The following is a 6,000-nucleotide window of genomic DNA, read 5'->3' on the forward strand; positions in this document are numbered from 1 at the left end:
GTTGGGATCATCTGTGACAATTAGTTGATTTGAACCTAGTCCTTATAAACCCAACTCCCATTAAATCCATGGAGCTCTTAGCAAATGAACAGAATCAGGGATAATGAAGACTGGAGAATGGAAAAGGAGAGTTTGTAAATTCCATAAAGGAGAAAGAACCTGTAAAAAGAGGTAGAGTTCTATTCATAATAATATTTGTTTCATATTAATCATTGTACTGAAAAAAATTATAAAACTATGCAAAACTATCTTAAATATCTGGATCAGGAGAAAGTAAGTATTGTTAACATGACATTCAAGGGTAAATGAGAACCTGCATGAAAAACCAAGAACACAAGACATTTGTCCCCTGAGAGTGTTGTGTTCTCATGGCAGAGGCAGGAATAAAAAGCCAAGGCATGTATGCCCCTGGGGCTGAGAACCTAACAGGAGTCCCTTACAACATCTACAGAAAAAGCAAAAAAATAAACCACCAAGAATTTCAACCTGTGGGGATCGCCCAAGCAGAATCATTACCAGGTGTGAATTAACAGGGATTTCTGGGAATATTTAAGCATCCAGTTTTGCTCAAAATGGTCATGTGCCAGAAACTAACCCAGGAACCAGATGGAAGTAAACTCAACTATCAGGTAATGCTTTAAAATATGGTAAAATAGCATTTCATTTAGCTGTCTATAGATCATTAGTAACCTGACAAAAATGATGGGTCAACCCAAACATCACAGAGGAGACGTGCTCACTCCTCTGCCCTGGGTAGTGACATTAGAAAGACCCACCTACAAACATCAGAGCCCTTCCCAGAGAGCTGGGTGTGAAACGAGCTGGAGAATGTGCCTTCTGTGACCAGCAGGGGGCGCTGATGGACTGGGCCTGAGAGCTCAGGGTTCTGGGCCAGGCAGGCAGGGAAAAGACTACTGGCTCTTGCACACTTGGGCGGGCAGTGTCCTCACTGAAGTGCGACTGTCCTGCACCTGGTCACCAGAAACCGCATGAGCAATCAGCTCTGACTCACACTTGCTGCATATCTCACCTTCCTCCCTTCATGGATTCAATTTTCCAGGCCTGATTTACAGGTCAAGATAGATAAACAATCACATACAAAAATAAATAAATCTGGCCCTGGCTGCTGTGGTTCAGTGGATTGAACCAAAGGGTTGCCAGTTCAATTCCCAGTCAGGACACGTGCTTGTGTTGTGGGCCAGGTCCCCGGTAGGGGGCGCACAAGAGGCAACCACACATTGATGTTTCTCTCCCTTTCTCCCTCCCTTCCCCTCTCTCTAGAATAAATAAATAAAATCTTTAAAAAGTAAATCTGCTTGAAGAAACGTGACCTACAATGGTACCTGAGCATACAGTAGAAGATACCTGGGGAGGAATTTTCTCAATGCCAACAATTAGGCCTCCATGACCTGGATTCTTCTCTTCACCTATTCACTCTTTGCACTAGGAGTTGGCTTTAGTGGTCGGTGAAAGGATATGAGGGGAGGGAGGCATTGACACTGCCTTTTCCTGCCACCATCTGGACACAGCTGGTGGGTCATCCCATTTATTCTTCCACATTCTAACCCTGATTTCTGGATCCTGGATCAGATGGTGCTCTCTCTGTCAGAAAGACAGGGGTGGGGTGGGGGTGGGGGTGGGGGTTGAATATAGCCTAAACTAATGTTTTCATTCCAGCAAATCAAAGGAGCCAAACACAACAGGCACAGTAGCATATGGGAAAATCACACCTCCCCCCAATCTCATTTATAATCATAGTGAATAAGTTGCACAAATGACTCAACCTGTGAACAAAAAGAATCCAAGTCTTATCAAGAAAGATTCTCTTTGACCCACCGGGAGAATTTGGGCTGAAGTTAGGATGTGTGTGCAGTCTTTGAATGATGATGAACCTGGAATTTGGTAGGGAGCAGATGTGAAGAGGCCGTAGTCAGCCTGCAGCTGCATGTTCTCGCTGAGAAAGCTGACCCCCAAGCCCCGCCCTGAATCTTGCAGTGTTATTCGGAACACACAGGGGGCGCTGCTCTGTCTCTTTCCTGTATGTGAGGGGCTCCTGGGGCCCTGGGTGCATCTTCCATATCCATCCTGTCAATTCCTCCTTCCCACACTGACTCCTGACCCCAACCCAGATTTGCTCCACGCAAAACATTTATGTGACCCGCGGTGCATGGAGAATGCCTGAGACAGTGTGTATGGGTGGACCACTCAGGGATCCCTGCTGCTAATAGGACTCCCAGTGTATTTCTGATGGAATACATAGTAAGTGTGTTAGTCCTTTATCTGCCATCATGTCATCTGTTAGTTCTCATTTATTTCATCATTTTATAGTGACTTATGGAAACTGATAGTTTGCATTTTCAGCTTTCTAATTCTTTCTTTTTCTTGAGTGTTAATACTCCTCATCTCAAAATTTGATATATATTAAAATTTCTATAGGTCTGTACACTATCGGTTATATATTTTTATGATAGAAAAATAATTAACTATGAGTTTTCTATGACATGAACTCTCAAACATGTATGAAAAGAAAAAATTAATCATGCAAGTTTTAAAACATAGATGATTTGCTAGAGATCCCAAAATAAATACCATTAATAATAGTTTTATTTCACACGCTGATGAACACCCATTGTGTGTGTTCTCTTCCCCAGTCACTGGAGGCATATGATCTCCCTGCTCGTCCCCCTACCTACCAAATCCCTATCCACCCTTCCCACCCTTCTGCTCCACAGTAGAATATAAAGGAAAAGGGAGGATTTAAATATCCTCTCAGGGTCACATCGCCGGTTCACACAGTGCTGTTCTCATTTCTGATAATGAGATACATGTGCCTATTTTGTTTTCAGACATTAACAGGTATCTTGTAATTTCATGGGGACAATACAACAGAGAGTTTCTTACAGCAAAGCAGAGTTGGCATCCATGTCTGGCAGTGCAGCTGTCTGTGTCAGCACCCCCAGCTCTGTCCTCCTACCACAGCTATTGGGGCAGGGTCCAGGACTGAGTCAGGGGAGACACCTGTCCCTTCACACCCCAGATACAAACTATGAATTCCCAGAGGACTCACTGCTGCACGGAGGAGTGACTCCTAACATCCACAAAGGAGAGAAGAAAGGATTTCACTGAGGAAGGAAGGAATGTTCCCAGGGATGGGGTTAGATTTGGGATGAACTAGATCACTGGGGCCAGGAGGTGGAGAACACACCTGTATCATCCTTGAAACCTCAGACTCTACTGGAAAGAGGTTTAGGATTAAGTTCATCAGAAATGAGGGGGAACTGATTTGGTGACAGATGTCAAACCTCCTCACTCATTGTCTCAGTCATTGCAGTCTGGTGTCTCTGTCTCAGCATCTGCCTCTTTCATCATCTCCCTAGGGGAAGATCTCACTAGGGCAAGAAGACAGAGGAAGCTAATTTGCATGAAGCACATTCTACTCATAACGGGCCTGAGAAGCATCAAAAGGCCCCAAGGACACCACACTCCAGCCCAGGAGCGTAGGAAGCCACATCTTGTGAGCGTCCCCACCATGGCCTGGCTGGTGCTCCTGCTCGGGCTCCTCGTTTACAGCTCAGGTCAGAGGCAGGGACTCTGCATTCTTGGGGGACACATAAAAGCAGGGTCTCATGGTGACCACCTGACTCTTAACAGCACCCATGTCTCTCCTATTGATTTTAGGAGTGGATTCTCAGACCCAGGTGATCCAGGAGCCATCACAGTCAGTGTCTACAGGAGGGACGATCACACTCACCTGTGGCCTTACCTCTGGGTCAGTCACTACTGGTAACGTACCTAGCTGGTACCAGCAGACGCCAGGCAAGGCTCCCCGCATGCTCATCTATGACACAAACAGACGGCCCTCTGGGGTCCCTGATCGCTTCTCCGGAGCCATCTCTGGGAACAAAGCCACCCTCACCATCAACGGGGCCCAGCCTGAGGATGAGGCCGACTATTACTGTAGTCTGTACATGGGTAGTGGCATTCACACAGTGATGTGAACCCATGGGGAAGTGCAACCAAAACCTCCTCCCGTACTCAGAATGACTCTGCTTTAGCGACAGAAGGAAGGAGAGAGGGTGGAAATGGTCAACATACCAAGGGGATGACACTTCATGGTCCAATTCTCATGTCCAGTGGCCTGTCGCCCTGTGCCTCCTCCAGTCTCTCCCAGGGTGTGTCCCTCACTCCCATGTGACACTGGCAAGATGGGCTTCCTCTCTTCCCCTCTCCCAGAATAATGATGGGGTGAAGGCTGAGCTGCAAATATAGTAACCATCAGTGAGACTTGAGACCCTACTGCTCCTTGTAAGACTGTCTGTCTTCAAAGAGCTTTAACAAGACACAGCCTTCTATATGGATTTGACCCTGCAGACCGCATGAATATTGTATTTAGCATTAAAATGAGAGTTTTACTGGGAGCTTGCAGGTGATGCAGTGCCCCTGACTAGGCCTATCAAGTCAGAAATTGGTGTTTGTGTGCAAGAATCTGCGTTTTAACAAGCTCTCCTAAAGTTTCTTATGAACACTAAAGTTTGAAAAAGACCTCTACATCTATTCTTATCAAATTATTCTGAAAACTTTTGTTTAAAATTTAATGAAGTTAACATTCCAGAACACAATCTCTCCCAAATCAACATTCATAAATCAAGGAACATTCAGAAACAGACTTAAAATCTCAGGCCAACACTGAAAACTGTGACTTGATTTCTTTTTTTTAACATTAAAACTGCAACCACATGTTGAGAGGATTTTCATGGCTTAGATGAATGTCTGTGCTGTTAGAACATCTGTTTGCAGTGGCTTCCGGAAACACTCCTGCCACCCCCTGGGCTGACTCCTTGGGTTGGGGGTTGGGGGCTGGCAGAGGTGTCTCTACCGGAGCCTCCCCTCCAGCACTGGGCTGTGAGGGGGAGAACCAAATTGTGAAATTGTCCTTTTATTTCCTTATCTCATTTTTATTTTAAAAATATTTTTAGAAAAACTTTATGTCAAAGTAACACAAAATCAATTAAAAATAAATAAAGCATTATAGCTAGTATGTCAGAAATATATATTTATTGGTGTGCTTGTTTTCTGTTATTTTTATTGCATTATTGGCTTCCTGGACTGGTTCTAGACACAGAAAAAGGATATATTGGGAATTTTTATGAAATTTAAATGAAACCTGCAGTTTACTTAGTAGTATTTTACCAAGGGTAGGTTCTTAGTTTTTAAATATGACTGTAGTTTTGCAAGATTGTAATGTTATAGAAAAATGTGGGTGAAAGCTATGGAAAAGTTTTCTGTACTAACTGTTTTTCTGTCAGTGAAAAATTATTACAAAATTAAAAATTTTAAAACACACATACAGGAAGAAAAATATACTTTATTCACTCCCATGAGGGTAAAAGTCCAAAGTCTAACCTATGTGCAGTACGAGGCACCAGAAAGGCCAGAAAAACTTTTCACACTCAAACCATGGTCATGTGCAGTATATTCACTTTCATCTACTCTAAAGAAAATAAAGTATGAAATATTAATCATTATGACCTGCCATTTATTTATATATAAATAATCTCTGCAAAACCAGATAAGCAAGTCACTCTTCATTCCAATTGCTGGAATAAACCACTAAGATTCTGTTCCATGAGGATTTCTGGTTCAAGTCAATACGAAGTTTTCTCATTCTTCCCAGAATCTCTTTTAAGTATAAACACCTGGCTGTGCTGACAAAGCTGACTCCATCTTGAAGCTAATCTGCCATTTTGACTCTTGCTGCTCCTCCCCCCAATTATACACAAGAACTCTCTGCTCTGCCCTTGACTTTATCTGTCTCTTAACCCTCGGGGCAACTGCGGTCCCTCTCTCCTTAGATTAAACACACATTCCTTTCCCAGCACATAGGCTCAGGGTTAGGAGATACAGCAGGTGGTCTGAGGAGTGGAAGGCGCAAAGGAAATCCCCGTGGTCTTGTCTCTGCCCCAGACAAGCCTTGTGTGTAACTTCCCTTAGTGAAATCCT

The sequence above is a fragment of the Furipterus horrens genome, unplaced genomic scaffold, assembly GCF_987537825.1.
Source record: "Furipterus horrens unplaced genomic scaffold, mFurHor1.1.pri manual_scaffold_11, whole genome shotgun sequence".
Lineage (NCBI taxonomy): Eukaryota > Metazoa > Chordata > Mammalia > Chiroptera > Furipteridae > Furipterus > Furipterus horrens.